This window comes from Chiloscyllium plagiosum, unplaced genomic scaffold (assembly GCF_037043375.1).
Source record: "Chiloscyllium plagiosum isolate Xiang-an unplaced genomic scaffold, Cpla_swu_hap1 HiC_scaffold_5, whole genome shotgun sequence".
In the NCBI taxonomy this organism is placed as follows: Eukaryota; Metazoa; Chordata; class Chondrichthyes; order Orectolobiformes; family Hemiscylliidae; genus Chiloscyllium; species Chiloscyllium plagiosum.
In genome coordinates this window covers 62,160,383-62,180,126 of record NW_028270143.1, presented here as the reverse complement: position 1 = coordinate 62,180,126, position 19,744 = coordinate 62,160,383, and the positions used below count along the sequence as shown (strand labels likewise).

General features: G+C 39.0%; 1 protein-coding gene across 1 annotated transcript in view; it reads left to right on the top strand.

The window, feature by feature from the left end:
* The window catches only part of LOC122549914 (receptor activity-modifying protein 3-like), a 205,241-nt gene extending 190,174 nt beyond the window's left edge, over positions 1-15,067 (top strand). Inside the window, exon 7 of the transcript XR_015757209.1 lies at positions 15,053-15,067. The gene's annotated coding sequence lies outside the window, so the exon portion shown is untranslated. The remainder of the gene's footprint in view (positions 1-15,052) is intronic.
* The last annotated feature ends 4,677 nt before the right edge of the window (positions 15,068-19,744 follow it).

The following is a 19,744-nucleotide window of genomic DNA, read 5'->3' as shown; positions in this document are numbered from 1 at the left end:
GAAAGGTGGGAAGAAAGATGGACAGATAGGAGAGTTCAAGAAGGCAGTGACAAGTTGGAGGGTTGGATCTAGGATGAGATGGGGGGAGGAGAGATGAGGCAATCATGTCTCACAAACTTGATTGAATTTTTTTGAAGAGGTGATGAAGGTTGATGAAGGCAGAGCAGCAGATGTTGTTTACATGGACTTTATTGAGGCCTTCACCAAGGTTCTGTGTGGTAGACCAGTTGATAAGGTTAGATCACATGAGATGCCAGGAAAGCTAGCCAACTGGACACAAAATTGGCTCGATGGTATGAGACAGGGGATGTTAGTAGAAATTATTGTTCACACTGGAGACCTGAGACCAGCGGTGTGCTGCAAGGATTGGTCCACTGTTGTTCATCATTTATATAAACAATTTGGATGAGAATATAGGACACATAGTTAGCAAGTTCATGGATGATACTGACGGTGGTAGTATAGTGGACAATGAAGAAGGTTATCTAAGAGTACAAAGGGTTCTTCATCAACTGGGCCAGTGGGCTGAAGAATGGTAGATGGTGTCTAATTTAGATAAATATGAGATGTTGTATTTTGCTAAGATGAGCCAGGGTTAGACTTTCACAGTTAATGGTAGAGCCCTGGGGAGTGTTGTCAAAAAGACAGATCTTGGGGTGCAGGTATTCAGTTCCTTGAAAGTTGAGTTACAGGTAGACAGAGTGATGAAGAAGGCTCTTGGCACCTTTAGTTTCATTAGTCAGATATTGGGTTCAGGAGTTGGGATATCATGTTATGGCTGTACAAGACATCGGTAAGGCCACTTTTGGAGTATTGTGTACAATTCTTGTTGCCCTGCTATGGGTATGGTGTTATTGAAACTGAAAAGGGTGCAAAGAAGATTTACAAAGGTATTACTGAGACTGGAAGGTTTGATTTATAAGATGAGGCTGGATAGGTGGAGCTTTTTTCCCTGGAGCATAGGAGGCTGAGTGTTTTATAAACCTGATAGAGGTTTATAAAATCTTTGAGGGATGGAATTGCCAAGATCTTTTTTTCCCCTAAGTATGGGGGTTCAAAACTAGAGGGCATAGATTTAAAGTGAGATGGGAAAGATTTAAAAGGAACTTGAGGAGCAACTTTTTGACACAGAGGGTGGTGCATGTTTTAAATGAGCTGCCAGAGGAAGTGGTAGAGGTGAGGACAATTACAGCTTTTAAAAGACATTTTGACAGGTACACGGATAGAAAAGGTTTGGAGGGCTATGGGCCAAATGCAGGCAAATGGGATTAGTTCAATTTAGGAAACCTGGTTAGCTGAAATGTCTGTTTCTGCGTTGTATGACTCAATGTCTCTAAGACTCTATGCCTTTGCGATAGTTGTTTTAGGAACAAAAATAATTCCGTTTGAAAGTGCTGCCCAATTGTGCTAATGCTTGCAATAATTTAGATTTGTAATGATACAAGTATAAATGAGGACCATAACTTCACATCAAAAAACCAAAGCATTTTCATACATTTCACATCTGGATAATTGCAACCAAAGTAGAAGCTTAACCCAATTAGGCTTAACACATGTTTTTCAATTTTTGTTTTGCATAACCCTTTTTTAATTGGTGGCTAAAGAAAAATATAAATACTAATTCAAAGTGCAATAAAATGGTTTTGAGTTATTAAATACAGAGATGATCACAGAATGCAGATGGCAATTTAATTTAAAAGAAGGAAGGGCACTACAGAACCAGAATAACATTTCTTGAGTGTGCAGAGGCGGAAATCTTGGCAAGATATCAGAACAAGTAAGGAACTACTGATTCAACTGAGCAATCTCCAGGGGATGTGTACTGCAATATATCCACAAGATGAACACTGTGGGTAGCTGTGAAGCATTGTTCTTTTGGATTAAAACTATTTTAGATCAATAAGTATTCTGATAGTGTGTGATGTGCAAAAATAAATCACTGATGTAGCTGCCAATAACTCAGGAGCTAATCATATGAATTGATTCTTCTGAAGCTTGAGAGGTTAGAGATGTACTAAATTGAAGCATGATTGCAATTTGGTGAGTTTAACAGTGGTGTGTTGACACTGAACACTCTCAAATTGCCGGAGAATGACTTACAGAATTGAGTGAGTGAGTCTGAGCACCCGATTGGAAAGACAACAAATTCTGCAAGAGCTATGTTTTCGGGCTTTTTGAAGGGTTTGCATGCCTGAGCTTAACAAGACATTTTAATTAAATTTAATTGCATATAAATTGATCCCATTACAAAAAAGAGAGATGAAGAGATCGCTGGCATAATGTCAGAGAGGCTTTGGTCCCAAACAGAATTGGGACAAAATGGATCTCTTTCCATTAGAACAGAAATGTTAAAGAGAAGATCACATCAATTATCTAAAATTACAAAGGGTTTTGACAAAGAAATGTAGAAGGTTTGTCTTCGTGCATGAATTACAAAAGGTTAATATGCAAGTGCAGTAAATAATTTGGAAAACCAACATAATGTGTCATTTATTATGAGAAGAATTGAATGCAAAACCAGGAGATTATACTTCACTTAGTTCAAGCAGAGGTGAAAGCACATTTGGAGCTTTCTGCATTGTATTGATCTAATTTCAGAAGACATGTAAGTGTGTCACAAGAATTCAAATAAGGCTAACCAGATAATACCTGAAGAAACAGGTTATCTCATGAGGAAAGGTTTGATAGGCTAGGCTAGAGTCCTCTGGATTTTAGAAGAGATAGAGGTGGCATGATTGAAGTGTATAATACTGTGAGGGATCTCAACAGGTTCAATCTGGAAAGAGTGTTTCCTTTGTGGGGGAATATAGAAATAGGGATTACTGCTTACAAAAAGGGGATCACTCATTTAAAATAGAGTTAGAAAGAAATTATTTCTTTCAGAGGTTGAGTCTTTTTAACTTGGTTCCTGAAAAGTCAGTGGAAGTAGAGTCACTTTGGAATCCTAATATCCAAACTTCTTGGAATCTTCACAGTTTTGTGACAAAAATGCAAGAGATCACAGCTTGCATTTAGACATTGTCCCATGATGGTCTGACTTGAGCTCTTGACTACTGTAGGGAGTGTAGACTCTGAAAAGGCTTGTGAATGAAAATCTCATAGGCTGAGGCCATAAACTTATATAATGCTATTGCAATGACTGGGCCAAATCAAAGACCTGGGGTTTTCAAAACTAAAACTCAATTCTATTGCATTCTGACTTGTTAGAATTTACTATGGTGGGAAAACTAATTCAGATTATCATGACATTGCATGCCAACAGACACACTTCTCTCTAGTGGCTTGTTCTTACATGATCTATAACTATACCCAGGAAGTGATCCCCAACATGGCAATAATAGAAACTGGCCCAAAGGGGCAAATGTCTTCTCAACTAATTTTAAATGATAATGAACATGCTCTGAATATTGCTTGTAAATGTTGGTAAATTGGGACCAATGTGACATGGAATGGGGGTAATGTGGATATATAATCATACGGATCTATACCTCTATAGGTGTTCTGAAGAACAGTCATTTTAAACTTGAAATATTGACTCTGATCCTCCTTCCACACATACTACCAGATCTGCTGAATTTCTCCAGCACATTTTGTTTTTATTTTATATCATATAACCATACACATGTTTCATGATAGAATGGTTCTGCACTGAGAGTGTGTGAGTGGGAGAGTTGAAGAATTAATTTTGATAAAGTCTATTTAGCAATTACAGGCAGTCCCTGCGTTGCGAATGGGATTGCATTCATAAGTACCAGCATTTGTTGGATATTGTAAATTGGTACCCTTGCTTAACTAAATAGTAGCCTTTACATTAAGAGAAGATAAATTTTATTCTAGTCTTTAAAGCTTTAAAAGCAGCTCGAGGAATTTAATAAAATGACTCATTGGTTTTTAGTAGCATGAATTGAGAGAGCATTGCGAGGATACCAGTTGACTGAGCTACTGGATAAGTTAGATCCTCCCACTTTGTTCAGACCAAAGGGGTAGTCATGGGCACCCACATAGGCCCCAGCAATGCCTGCCTCTTTGTTGGGTACTTGGAACAGTCCATCTTCGGCAGTTATACTGGCACCATCCCCCACCTTTTCCTCCACTACATTGATGACTGTCTCTGCACCACCTTATGCTCCCACGAGTAGGTTGAACAGTTCATCAACTTCATGAACACCTTCCACCCTGACCTTAAGTTCACTGGGACCACCTTCGACACTTCCCTCCCCTTCCTGGACCTCTCTGTCTCCATCTCTGGTGACTGACTCAACACAGACATCTACTTCAAACCCGCTGACTCCCATGGTTACCTGTACTACATTTCCTCTCACCCTGCCTCCTGTAAAAATACAATTCCTTACTCCCAATTCCTCCACCTCCACCAGATCTGCTCCCAGGAGGAGCAATTCCACTCCAAGACATCCCAGATGGCCTCCTATTTCAAGGTCTGCAAATACCCCTCCCCCGTGATCAACAATGCCCTTCAGTGCATCTCTTCTACTTCCCGCACCTCTGGCCTTGAACCCCACCCCTCCAACCGCAACAAGAATAGAACACTCCTGGTCCTCACCTTCCACCTGACTAATCTCTGGATACAGCACATTATCCTCCGCCATTTCCACCACCTACAGTCAGACCCCACCACCAGAGATATATTTCCCTCCCCACCCCAATTTGCCTTCTGCAGAGACCATTCCCTCCGTGATTACTTCATTAGGTCAACGCCTCTCACCAACCCACCCTCCACTCCTGGCACCTCTGCAGCAAGAGATGTGAAACCTATGCCCACACCTCCCCCCCTCACCTCTGTCCAAGGCCCCAAAGGATCCTTTCACATCCAGCAGAGATTTTCTTGCACATCCAAACACCTCACCTATTGTGTCTGTTGCTCTCGATGTGGTCTCCTCTACATTGGGAAGACTGGACGCCAACTCGCAGAATGTTTTTAGGGAACATCTCTGGGACATGTGTCAAATGCCCCCACCACCCTGTGGCCGAACTCTTCCGCTCCCACCTCCCACTCCACCAAAGACATGCAAGTCCATCGATGAGGACTTCTCCATCGCCAAATCCAAGCCACACAACGCCTGGAGGAAGAACGCCATCACCTCATCCCAGATCCAACCCTCCAACTCAGCACTGTCCTCTTGAGCTGTCCTATCTGTCCATCTTCCTTCCCACCTATCTGCTCCACCCTTCCCTCCAACCTATCACTATCACACCTCACCTGTGTCTACCTATCACATTCCCAGCTACCTTCCTCCCACCCCCACCCACATCCTCCTATTTATCTCTCAGCCCCCCCCCCCGCTGCTCCACCCACATCCCTGATGAAGGGCTTATGCCCAAAACATCGATCCTCCATCTCCTCGGATGCTGCCTGTCCTGCTGTGCTTTTCCAGCACCACACTTTTCGACTCTGATCTCCAGCATCTGCAGTTGTCATTTTTTCTAAGTCAGATCCCAGATCAAAATTAATGGGGGCTCACCCAGCATCAAAGTTAATTATTTTAAGATGGATTCATATCTCTTGTAAAGAAATGGGTATGTGGAGAACTGAACATAAAATGGCTGCATTGTGAAAACGTTTATTGCAGAGATTTTGAAGATGATTTTGCATATTTGTAAGATTTCTCTAGGAATGGAAAATGTAACAGTGGATTATTTGAAATCATTGACTGAACTTAGAAAGTAACCAGATAAATTGAAGATGGGCAAAAAAAAATCTTATCAGAAGGAGTGATCATTTAACATTTAGAATTGGAAGAAAGGAAAGCTGAAATTGAGATGACACAGTTCGCATTAGTTAGGATACAACTGGAAATGAACAGATTTGAGTCAAAAGAAAAAGAGAAACAAGTGCGACGTGAGTAAAAATGAGATGAATAGAAAAGGAGAAAGAATTAGAGAATGGATCATGTTAATATGTTAAAGAGATATTATGACAGGGATGACAGTGAGGACAAAAATGTTCTTAACAGCGGAGAAAGAAATAAGGATTCACCTAAGAAACATTAGAATAATTGGAGAATAAAGCTGAAATTGACAATTTAAAAGTTGATCCTCCAACAATTAGATTAGATAAGCCAGAGACTGAAATGTTAGATAGCATAATATCCTATTTTCTAAAATACTATTGAAGTGGTTTACAGAGGCTATACAAAATGATGAGTTGATTTGTGTGATTAGGGTGAAAAACTTCCTTGTCCATTCATGATAATAATGTAAAGGATGTATTACTTATAAAACAACATCCTTACAGACTCAATCCCTTACAGTCTCAATACAATGAAATTAGCCAACTTGGGGAAAGAAAGTTCATGATGAATAATTACATCAATGACATTACTGAACTAAATCATTTTTGTCACCCATTGTGATGGTGCCTAAACCAGATGGGTTATGTAACTTCTGTATTGATGATCACAAAATTTACTTTGAAATGAAAGTGAAATCATTTTATTCCATGAGTGGAAGACTGCATGGAAGAATTGGAAAAAAATTATTTGTGAAAAGGATTTTGGCAAGTTCCATTCTCTTATAGGGCAAAAGAAATATCACCTTTAGGAACACCAGAGGGACTATGTCAATATATTGTCATGCTTTTTAGAATAAAATATACACCAGCAATGCTCCAACAATTGACTAATAAAGTAAATGAAAGACTATGTAACTATACAATTTATGTCAATAACTTGACTGTTTTGAGTCAAACCTGGGAAGAAAATTTACACAAGCTGACTGAGTTGTTTGCAAGCTACAGAGATCCAATTTGATTATGAGTTTGGCTAAACGTGAATTTGTCAAAGCAAATGTGATTTTATTAGGGACAGACTGTTGGACAAGACAGAACAGTACCAAGAGAGGTGTAAGTGAGGGTTATTTTGAGTTCTCCTGTGCCTAGGACAAACACAAACATTTGAGATATGTTGGCATGAATGGATTATATTGGATGTTTGTTCTGGACTTCAGCACTGTCATAGCTCCTTTAACAAATGTGTCCAAGAAAAGCAAAATATTTGAATGGACACAAGACTGTCAGAGTGTCTTTGATAATGAAAGATGTGCTGACAAATGTGTTGGTTTTAGCAGCATTGAATTATGAAATGCCATTCAAACTAGTAGTCAATGCCAGTAACGTTAGTTTGATATTCAGTTTATTACAAGATGACAAGATGGGGAGTGAAAGGTCTGTCAGTTATTTTTCAAAGGAACTGACTTCATTTCAGGAATATTCAATTGCAGAGAAAGAAACATTGAGTCATGTGTTGTCAAACATCATTCTGAAATATACATCACTAACAATATGGAAAGAAAACTTACCTATTTAGATCAGAAACCTTTGATTTTATTTTGGAAAAGCAATCATGTAAAGAACTTGCATTTATTTTGGTGGAGTTTAATCCTCCAGCTGTACAATTTAAAAATGTGCCTGGAAAAGAAAATGTTATCCAGGATGTGGCTTAACTTGTTATGTTTCCAAATGGACAATTCAGATCCCAGATTGAAATCTGGTCTGGCTTGACAGATCATGTTTTAGTTTTTTAAAGAGTTTGATTTTCAAATTAGTGGCATATTGATCTATTTTATGAAGGGATTTAAAAATAAATTAGATCAGTTATTTCTAGGACTATAACCTTAAAATTAGTATATGTTATTGACAGCAGATGACTGCAAGGTACCCTGAACCATTCATGGAATTTTGTTTGTATTGTGAGTGTTTATGACAGGACAGAAAAAAAATTATGCCAATAGCTGTAGCAGGATCTTGGACTAGCATTTGTTGTTTTCCATTCTGCTAAAAGGATTAGTTTTTCTTATTTACTCTATCTGGATCTTGATCTTGATCTCAATTATGTCAAACTTGTCTTCTTTAAGAAAAACAATCCCAGATTCTCAAATCAATCCATGTAACTGAAACATCCCATCCATGCAACCATTCCTATAGACCTTCTCAGCACCCACTTCAAAGTCTTCACATATTTCACATATACACCCTGAACTGTGCACGATATTCTAGTTGAGGCAGAATCAATGTTTCATAAAGCATCAGCATAACTTTCTTGCTTTAAAACTTTATGCCTCTATTGTAAAACGTAGGATGTAGTATGACTTTGTAAGCACTTTCTCTCTTTATCCTTATTCCATCACTGATTTAAGCTTACATACACCAAGTTCTCTCTGCTCCTGTACTTTCTTTAGAATTGTACCCTTTACTTTGTATTGCCTTTCCTTTCTATTATAATGTGCCACATTACAATTTTCTGTATTAAATGCATTAACCACCTGCTTGTCCATTACAGGAACCTCTCTATATCCTCTTGAAGTGCATCATTATCCTCCTCACACACTCATTACTTACATGTTTTGTATCATTTGTAAATTTTGAAATTATGCTCTTTTATAATTACAAGAAGATCAATGCTTCCAGCACTGACCCACGGGAAACTTTAGAGATGCAAAAAACAACTTCTGACTATCACTTTCTATTTTCTGTTACTTAGCCAACTTTGGCCTTGTTTCCTTCTAAGCCATGGGATTCATCCTTTCTGATTATCCTTTGAAGTAGCACTTTGTCAAATGTATTGTGGAACTTCATGTATACCACACCATCTGCATTACCCTTATCAACATTCTCTACCCTTCACAAAACACAGTCATATTAGTTAAATACAATTTGTCTTTAATAAGTCCATGTTCTTCTTTAACTAATTCATATTTGTACAAATGACTATTCATTTTGTCCCTAATTATTAATCGTGAAAGTGTTCCTGTGACTAAGGTTAAACAGACCAGCATGACGTTACTGGATTTATCCTTACATTTATTTCCCCAATAACTCCATCTCTTTGACACAATCCTCATACCTAACAAAGATTGGGAAATTATGGGCATTACCTCTTCAATTTCTACCCTTATTTTCCCAACATTCTCAGATACATCTCATCCAGTCCTGAAGGACTTACTGATTTTAATCCTTACCTCCTCTTTAACAATTGTCAACCCATCTTGTAGCTTAACTAATTCTTCTTTCGCAAAGACTTGGACAGTATTTGTTCTTTAAAGATAAATGCAAAGTATTTATTTAAACATCAGGCATGCTCTCCACCTCCACACATACGTCCCCTTTTGTCCCCAGTCAGTTCCATCCTCCTTTTACAAGATCTGAATTTTCATATTTAATTGAATAGGGAAAGAGTCCAACTTTGAGAATTAAATAAATTAAATTAAAACTAGAAGAGTGGAAATTTCCTGCCTACGCTTTAAAATTATGTTCAAGTAGACACCGAGGCACATCTTTCAAAAGTCCAGTAATTGCTTGCAGCCCTTTCTTAAAGCTGGAGTCTGATAGCAATGGAAAGGATCATTCTGTCATGAAAAAATGAATTACGCAAGAAGATGGGAGAATAACATGCAAATAATAGATAATAAGTTCTGATTAGTTACAGATTGCGGTGGTGACGAGAACAGGCAGCCTGAGTTGAGTTTGATGTGGTTGGGCATCAAGGTCTGACGCTGGCTGGAAGGGACAGACCCGGCATGATCTGGTGGCAAGGCCTGGCACGGTCTGCATGAAGGATTGTAATGCTGAACTTTTTCATTTCTTTATTTTTCTAATTTGTTCCTAAGATTTTGTACCTAGGTACCTTGTACCTAAGATGATGCGAAGGATGGCCAAGGTGGTCTGTTTATTTATTATTTATTTATCTAATTTATTGCTATGTTCCTGTACCTAGGTACCTTTGTAAACCTCTTACAAACCTAATTCTAATCAGTGAGCATAATTTCCTTTTGTTACATTTTAATTCTTGCATACATCTTCTGGAAGACCTGTGATATATTTCTTCTTACTCAATGCTTCATCTTGAAATATGACTTCATTAAATGTTGTGAACAATTTTTTGCTGAATAATGCAACATCTGTTTCTTCTCTATGAAGATAAATATATTGAATGAAGCATTATTTATTTTATTTTTAAATGTATCATATTGTAACAGAAACATTTCTATAGTTAGAAAAAATTATGTGGTGTCCAACCGTAAATTGTAGAAAACATTTTAACAATGACAAAGGACGCAAAGATAATGACAAGTCAAAACAGAGGAGTACCCTTCTCTTCTGCATGGGAAATATGAAGCCATCTGTACTTTCAGAGTCAAGCAGAAATGTCACCACTCAAATTTACAAATTTCATCTGTCAGCAGGAGGATGCCAATTAAACATAATTATAGAGGCAATGGTAGGCATGTTTGGAAAGCTATGGAAGTTCCAAGTGGTGAATGGGTCCTCCACTGTTTCTGCAATTTCTCTATGAGAATGGCAGCAGGAAGTTCATATGCCATGGGATTCATATGCTGTTGTCACTTTAAAAAAGATGCATCTTCAGGATTTCTGCAGATATGTAATTGATTGCTGATTGTGCCCAATGTCCCATCATGTACACATTGAGGTTCACAACCTGGAAATCAGCTCATGGTTAGTCTCCCAACTTGAATGGTAAATTCAGCCCATTAATTATCCTGGCATTTTCTGTTTTATATTTCAGATTTTCAGCATCTGCTGTATTTTGCTCATGTAAATTTTTTAGTTTATTGATTGAATTTTAGAAAATAATTGTTTTCAACATATGTGGATCTATATGTTGTCAGTCTCAGAGGATAGTGTGCAACACCAAATAGGACTATTAACAACACTGAAGGTAAATGCACTAAAGTTAAACAAATTGGTATTAGAATAAAACAAACATTAAACTAGTAGCATTGACTTTGTGTGCATCAATACTTCCAGCATAGCTTTGTGGAAATCATTGAATGGACAGCTCGTCACTTTATGTCCATTTGAATTTTATGCACCATATTCCTCAAGATGCCATTTTCTGCTGAGTGTATTTGCCTTTGGAACCTCTTCTGTAAAATGCAACAAAAAGAGAGAACAGTAGCAGAGAGAAGACACTATTTGGAACAGAAGATGCTTTTTTTCACATTGCTGTTTTAAAATAATCCATGCAATATTTAATAAGTCTTTTGAATAATGAATGTCTTTTGAGAAGGAGTAAATGTGCCTCACCATTCAAAGCATCACACTTGTGCAATGACCAGAGTTGAAATTTTGATTAGCTAAAATGTAATATTGATTCTCAGTTCAACAAGTAACTTTAAACTGAATAGTTAATTGCCTCAAATATTATTGCACTTACAGGAAAACTACCAAAGAAACAAAACCAACCAATCAAATTTGCATTATATTTTTAGCCTTTTCTCATGTTTTTGTTGCTAAAGTCTCTGATTGTATACATTTTGTTTAATTTATTCATTTTGTGAGATGTAGGCATTTCTGGCTGGCCAGCACTTATTGCCCAACCCTAGTTGCCCTTGAGAAGGTGGTGGTGAGCTGCCTTCTTGAATTGTTGCAGTCCACCTGCTGTGGGTTGACTCACAATGTCTTTAGGGAGGGAATTCCAGGATTTTGACCGAGTGAAAGCGGAGGAACAACAATATATTTCCAAGTCAGGATGGTGAGTATCTTGAAGGGGAACTTGAAGATGGTTGTGTTCCCATATATCTGCTGCCCTTGTTCTTCCAGATGAAGTGATTATGGGTTTGAAAGGTGCTGTCTGAAGATCTTTGCTGAATTTCTGCAGTGCCTCTTGTGGATAGTATATGCTGCTGCTACTGAACATTGGTGGTGGAGGGAGTGGATGTTTGTGGATGCAGTGCCAATCAAATGGGGTGCTTTGTATTGCATGGTGTCAAGGTTCTTGAGTGTTGTTATGGCTGCACTCATCCAGATAAGTGGGGAGAATTCCATCACACTCATGACTTGTGTCTTTCAGGTGCTGGACAGGTTTTGGGGAGTCAGGAAGTGAGTCACTGTCTGCAGTATTCCTAGCCTCTGACCTGCTCTTGTAGCCACTGCATTTATGTAGTGAGTTCAGTTGAGTTTGTGATCAAAGATAATTCCCAGGATGTTGATAGTAGGGGATTCAGTGATGGTAACACCATTGAATGTCAAGGGACGGTGCTTAAATTGTCTCTTGTTCATGATAGTCATAGCCTGGAATTTGTATAGCATAAATGTTGCTTTCCACTTGTCAGCCCAAGCCTGGATATTGTCCAGATGTTGTTGCATTTGAACACAGACTGCTTCAGTGTCTGAGGAGTAGCAAATTGTGCCGAACATTGTGCATTCATCAGCTAACATCCCCACTTCTGAGCTTATGATGGGGGGAGGTCATTGATGAGGCAATTGAAGATGGTTGGGCCTAAGGAACTGCCTGGAGGAACTCCTGCAGCAATGTTCTGACAAGTGTGTTGTGAAAATTATTAAATCAAACCTTTAATAAAGTCATCCCCATTTTTGTTTTGAAATACTTGTAACAGTTGTTGCAATGAATTACCTCTTACTCAGTAGGGCCTGGGGCCTGAGTCCAATTCTATTTCCAGAACTGACTTGGCTTCACTTATTTTCTGTTGGTGGTTTCTCAGGCTCCAAGTGTACTGCATTACTGCCCATGACATTTTAAAGCCTGTTAAATCTACCCAGAACACAACTTATGTTGTACTGTTAGGAGTTGAAGAGGTGGAAAGAAAAGAAGTTAGTTTTTTTGGAGTTTGTGGAGCTTTCTTTTAATTATAATTCTTTCAATTGAATATTTTAATTAGGCCTTCATTGTCCAATGTGCGGTGCATAATATACAAATGTACAGAACCTGGAAATGACACCATTGTATTTCATCTTTTCAAAGGATAGTAGTAAAGAGGCTGGATGTGCGGTGGGTGAAGGGGAGAATGTGATTTAACCACTTATGGCAAGTCACTTATAATGAGTTGTCTTCTGCTTCATAAAAAGACAGAATATATTTTGGTTGCCAGGAGAGGCAATTTAGGGAGGAGGAGGCTGGTGACAATCGAATAGAGGTCTTTCAGATTAAAAAGGGTTTCAATGGGCTGATGTAGAGATATTTCTGCTAAGGAAGAGTCCAAAGCCTGCAGCTATAGTTATGGGATGGTCTGAAGACAGTTCCTTATTTGTTTTGTCTCCTAATGCATCACTCTGAGCCATTCTTTTCACTGATTGTATTCAGTGGCGGTTCACCATTGCCTTCACGTGACAGTTCTGGGTGATGATTGTTGTCCCAAATCTATCTCTTTTGGAATGGAAATCAAACCGATGCTGTCTGCATTATTCTGAAGCTTACATTGACATTGAGTGCACTGAGTTAATTGAACCCTCCAGTATCCAATGACAGATGCATGAGAGAGTAGTTTTAATGTGTGACTTATGTAAAGGTGATGAACAATACAATGTCTGTTGAAGAGGCATCATCACTTGATTTGGCACTTATGGCCATCAGTTGAGATAGTGGCACTGCAAGTACTTTGAAGGATATAGTTGAAACAGGATCATACTGTGAAGAGTCACTGACCATGAATGTAAGGCATAACAGATATGCTACTCATTAGAGGGTGAAGTGGCGGAAGAATTCTGCTGCATGGGATGCAAATGAGAATTGTAATGGGGTGGCATGCAGAAGCAGAGATACTTTGTGCACTGCCACAGAACTTGTAGCCACAGTCAAGCAGCATGGTGAGGTCCAATTCAAAAAGACAACTGGCCTGTATTGAGAACCAAGGGACCCCAAGAAATATCACAGAGCTGACAATGGTCCTGCTCAAGTAATGTTTCTACTGTCTCGGCTGCTTGTGAAGCTCCCTTTAGCAGCATTCTTCCAATTCCGCTTTGCTTTGCACAACCTATCTATTGCCCTGTTTTGTCCCAATCTTGACTGACACAAGCCATTGCACATCTTAAAGAGACCGCAGCTTGTGCACACCTCTACATGGTGCATTATGGACTGTCCTGTGATTGGACAACTTGGTAGCATAAAGGGAGTGTGGCCCTTGTGTACACAAATGAGTTTCAAAGATCATAGTCAATGGTCATGGTGGTCTGCTGTACCTTCCATATCATTGCTATCATGAAGGTTCAACCACTGTATGCCAGAAGTTGAGAGATCACCACAGGAGGAGGAGAAATGATGTATTGTGCATCCTTATTCTCCAGACAAACTGTTAGAGCATTTATTCTCCTGTTTTCAGATCCTGATTAAATCCAATCGAAATGAAAGATTAACTCTATTTCTATCTCCACTGATATTCCTGATCATATCGTCCATCTGAAATGTTCCATCACAGTGTGCTCCAGCCCACTGCCCAAAAATAAAAGACACCCTCAAAAATTTTCTTGTTAACATTTTTATCCAATACCACATTAAACAAACAGAAATTAAATGTTAAATTTCTGTATTCCCTTAGTGCTTGCCTTACAGATGCCATTGCTTCTCATCATGCTCTGACACAGAGCTACCCCAGTGATGAGAACAGACTGGTGGAAGGCTGATGAATTCCAGTCGGGGAGACTGACCAGACTCTGCAGGATGCCTCTGAGCAGCTCTGAGCCTTGAGGCCATAGCATCAGATGGAGCACATCAACACAGGCTAGCAATTGGCTTGGACTGGCAATAGCAAAAAACACTTGTGGAGATTCAGTGGTGGGTCATTCTGAGAGAGGGCAATAGGTTCAGTCTCCATGGAACCTCTGTCACTCTCACTGGGCAGCCCTCAGCAATTATAGGAATCTTTTGTAAAATGGATTACTGGACTTCTCCGAGGGACTGCATTGAGCACTGAGATCCACAGTGGTCTGAGCCTGCATGAGAGCTAGCATTGATTGCATGAACTCACTTTGAGCTACTGCTGTAGCAAATGAGCTAATAGGTGGCTTTTGCCTCTGATGCAATGGAAACTGAGACAGCAGCCACTGGAGACTGCATCACAGCTGTATCAGCTCTTGCTGGCAAGGAGTTGGCCATTACATTTGAGTTCTGTGTAATGTCTTTGCCATGTTGGAGTTGGACTCCTTTGACAACAGGCTGTCTGGCAGGTTTGCCAGTTCACAAAGCATCTTTGCAAGTTCATCACTATTTTCCTAAATATTTTTCATCTGATACACTGTGGCAGAACTTATCTTCAATAATACTCCATCTAATTTATTTTTCAGTACATGGACCTCTGAGATCTGTTCTATGGTAGTGAATTCTGAAGCTGGAAGTTAATGCACCGATCGGCATGCGTAGAACCTCAAAGGAACCTTGGAGCGGCTTAGAGGGAACATTAGTCTTCAAGCTAGCTCTCAGAGCTGGCACTCAAAATTGCCTTTCTCCCCCTCATGCCTGCTGACACACCATGTGTTCACCTTGGTTCTGCTCAGACTTAAGAGTGTAGTACAGTGCTAGTATCTGAGCTGGTGGCTGGGAGTGTCAGATCAAGTGCTGGTGCTTCCTTATACGTGGCATGTGGTTGCTGTCCCTCATCCTCCCAGGTGTGCAGTGGCTGGTTAAACAACTTTTGTGGGCTTCTGAAAACATTCCTGCCCAAGGGGTGGTGAAGCAAGGAGAGTTAGGGTGTAAGGCAAGCTGTTCATAGCAAGAGCAGGATGAGGAGGGGATTTGTGAAGAAGTGTAAGTCTGCAATGTACTATCATTGTAAATGGCCATAAGGATAATGGATGCTATAGACTCTGTAGAAGCCAGCCCCATGATGCTGAGAGCCCATATATTGAGGTCATTCAATTGCTCGGGCACCACTGCTAGGACTTCAGGGCCAGACACTGAGCATTGATCTCACTTGCCAGCATCTCCCACTCCCTTATAACACTGATCATTAAAGACCTCCCATACCCTACTAAAGAGCCATGATCTCAAAGAGTTATAGAGTCATACAGAATGGAAACTGACCCTTCGGTCCAACTATTCCATGCTGACCAGCCATCTCAATTTGACCTTGTTCCTTCTGGCAGCATTTGGCCTATATCCCTCTAAACTCTTCCTATTCGTAAACCCATCCAGTCATATTTTAAATGTTGTAATTATTACAACAAGTGATTCAGTGCAACTTTGCTTTTCGAGGGTGTATAAGTGTGCTATTATGGGGTGCTAATAAACCTTTAAAGGTTGTCAGCCAGCAGTGCAGGGCTGGCAGGACTTCACACTAAAATCAATCCAATGAGGAATTAATATAAAATCTGCATGCTGCCTGCCTCCTATTCAGGGGAGGTCCTGAATTGTGATCCCACAACCTTAGATAGATTGAGGCCAATTTCTAGCTCATTGATATTTTCTGTAAAGTAACAAGTCAACTCTGTCACTTTCATTTTAGGCTGACCTAACTTACTGAGTTAAATGAGTTACGTACAGACTCGTCTTGCAGTTTATTATGACTTATTTGGCTTTGTATAACCAACACCATCAACTTGCATTCAGATAGTGATATAATAAAATATTCTAATGCACATCAAAGGCAAATTATCAACAAAGTTGACATTCACCAACATAATATCTAGATTAAACAAAAACTAACACATTTAACAGAACAAATCATAGAATGTGTATTTGTTATAAAGCATCTTGGCTTCTTCCATTAAACCTATAGTTTAACATCAAGATTATATCGATCTTGAAAGTTATGATAATTTTTGTTTGAACTTTTTTTTATTGCTGCTGTCTTTAAACTTCTTATGTTTTGAACATGATTGTGGCCATTTGTTCATTTGACAAAGTGTTGAAATCTGGAATTCGCTCTCTAAATCTCACTTCTCCATCCTTTTTACTATGCTCTTCAAAATAAATTGTTTTGACTAAATATTGAGCTGAATGTACCCTTCTTTGATCTAATAGCAATTTTTTTGTCTGATTACGTGCATGTGAAGCATTTTGGAATCTGTTGTTTGTTAAAGGCGCTATATAAATGGAAATTGCTATAGCATTGTTACTGGGTATAAATTGGGAATCAAGAGAATCAACAATATTGTATTTCGTCACAACAATCATTGTTAGCTTTCTGATATTCACTGAGACAATTTAATGATGGGCCTGTGGAATTCACTGCCATGGAGCGCAGTGGAGGCCGGGACATTAAATGTCTCCAAGGCAGAGATTGATAAGTTCTTAATCTCATAACAAATTAAGGAATACGGGGAGAGTTCAGATAAGTGACATTGAAATGCCCATCAGCCATGAGTGGCGGAGTGGACTCAATGGGCCGAATGGCCTTACTTCCACTCCTATTTCTTATGGTCTTATGGTTTAGAGATAATTTGGTTTGGCAATTTCATTATTCCTGTGTTTCAAGTAGAAGCAACACTTCAAAAAAGGGAATACAGTCCCAAATATCAGCAATCTGACCTGCACTCCCTTTGGGCACATCTGGGAGCATGGGAGTAGAGAGGCTGCCGTAATGTGGGACAGTCAGTCTGACAGTACAAAGCTTTCATGGGGTCAAGGACCCAAATATAGATTGAATATAGTTCAGTTGTACTTTCCTTTGTTATTGATGGCATGGAGATGTGTTTTGTCGCTACAAATTGTGTTTTAAATGAAACCTGCTAAATATGATTTGAACTGTAAATTGGCAGGAAAAACCTGACAGTTAAAACAAGAGACATGAAGTATTCAAGCACTCATTGGACAGTATTATGCTTGCTTCATTTCATTTCAATGGTGAAAATGCTCTAGATAAACTTGTAGATACGACCAATCATAAATAATTCTTCAACTTCACTTACAGTTTTGGTACTTAAAATGTTTACAATGTAAATGTGCTTACTAATTACTGCCAATTTAAGGATCACAATGTTTTCATATTATTCCTTTCATAAAAATTAAATGAAAGTAACAAAAAGGTTGTCTTCTAGTTAAAAATGTAAGTTTGGCTGAGAAATTCATTGGCATTGTGCCCATTTATTTGAACACTAATTGGGCATCTAGTCTTCACCATGCAGGCAGGAAGTGAATGTTCATTATGACCTGGAAGTGTGATATTGCTGCATTGGTAAAGTAATCTAAAAGGCATCCAGGATAAAGGGCCTTTGTATGTGTAATAAGAGGCCTAGCATCTGTTTGAATCCTTTGCCACCTCTCTTCTGCCAACTGCAACATTGTTTCACCCAAAGGCATTCAAAGTTGTCAGCAGTTGCATTCAGGAAAATCAGGTTTACATGGAGCCTACCAGGAATGTTGCAATGGCTGTTACCAAAGTGTGAATGTATTAAAGCATTCACCTGAGTGTGGAGGCAATTTGTGCAGGAATGCTTCTCCCGTCTCCTTATTTAAACTAAGTGTGCAGCACCCTGGCTAGCACTCAGTGTTTCTCACTGCAGAAACCTGATCTGCCACTCGAGATCACCATTGCTAATTCCTGGAACTTCCATCCGGCTGCTACCCAGGTTCCCTCCCACCCTATGCACTCACTCTCCAGTTGGCAGTCAGTCAGTAATCTATCCATTAACCCAGATTGACATTCACCCTATATTCCTTTAAGGACTTACTTGATCCCCTGATAGTGACAATCTTCAAGATGGTCTGACTGAGAATGCTTTGTTGACAATAGCGGCTCAGTGATCTGATGATAATGAAGCTGATATCAGTTGTTATTCTGCCTTTAAGCTTATCTCTTCACATACAGGAATTGTGCTTGGCTATGAATGATTTATTTTCTCCTCTTGTTCCCACTTATTTGTGATAGTAACTGGTTTCAGACTTTTACAAAATATAATCTAATAGTGGAACATGAACTTGATTGTTGTTGTTTTCAGAAACAATGATAACTTTGAAACAACATAAATTAAAATGAGAGTTTGTAAAGCATCAAAGACTGGGCTCTGAAGAGAAGGCAACAAGATATGAGGCCTGAGAAATTAAGGAGTGCCTAATGGTGAAATACTGAAGGTGGAAGATAATTATGAAGTGGACAGAGTGCAAGACTCAATCATAAGCCATTCTGGCTTTAGATTAGATTAGACTAGATTAGACTAGATTATTTGCAGTTACTTCAATATCGCTGTGACAAAATCCTAGAACTCCCCAACACTGGTTATTTGGGAAAATGTTCACCACACAAACTATAGTGGTTCAAACAGAGCTGCTCACCACCACCTTTTCAAAGACAATTAAGAATCAACAGTAGATTTTGGATTTGTCCTTGATGCCACTTCCACATGAATGAATAAAAAGCAACTAACAAAAGAATCATTATTTTCACTTAGGTTTAATGTGACCTGTTCTTTCGTATGAACAAATGCAAATATGATTAACAATGAAAACAGAAAGAATTTTTGCAATCCCGTATGAGTAGAAAACTATAGACTACACCAACTGGAAGAAGCCATGAGCCTTGAGTTCCACATGCACTGGAAACAGGCACACAGAAATTAAAACTGAAATATATTTACTCTGGAAACTTTTATAAGGCCCAATCCTGAGAATTCTCAGATCTGAAAAACTCCAGAGGCTTTGTGAAGTGTCACAAGTTGATGAGTTTCTAGTGAAAACTTAAAAGAAGTAAAAGGAACAATTGGAGAGGAAGAGGTTTTTCACAAATTAATTGGAAACAAGCGTGGGGGCTAAAGATTACGAGATTCTTGTGTGTACTTTTTTGAAAGTAATCTTTTTTGATATGTTTGGCTAACAGGTTCTGGCATCTTTCCAAGATAAGTCTTGTCTGATGTTGACTTCAAAGTTGCCTTAGTGGCACTTCCCATACTTTCCATTCTGAAGCTTTATGCCAGTAAAACAGCTTTTTCATTGGAGTCATGCACCCAGAATTCCCACGGGTGCATTTCTTTTCTCTGGGTAAGTGCCCAATCTCACATCTTGTGAGTCAAAAATGGGCTGCATTGAGAATTCAATCTCACTGT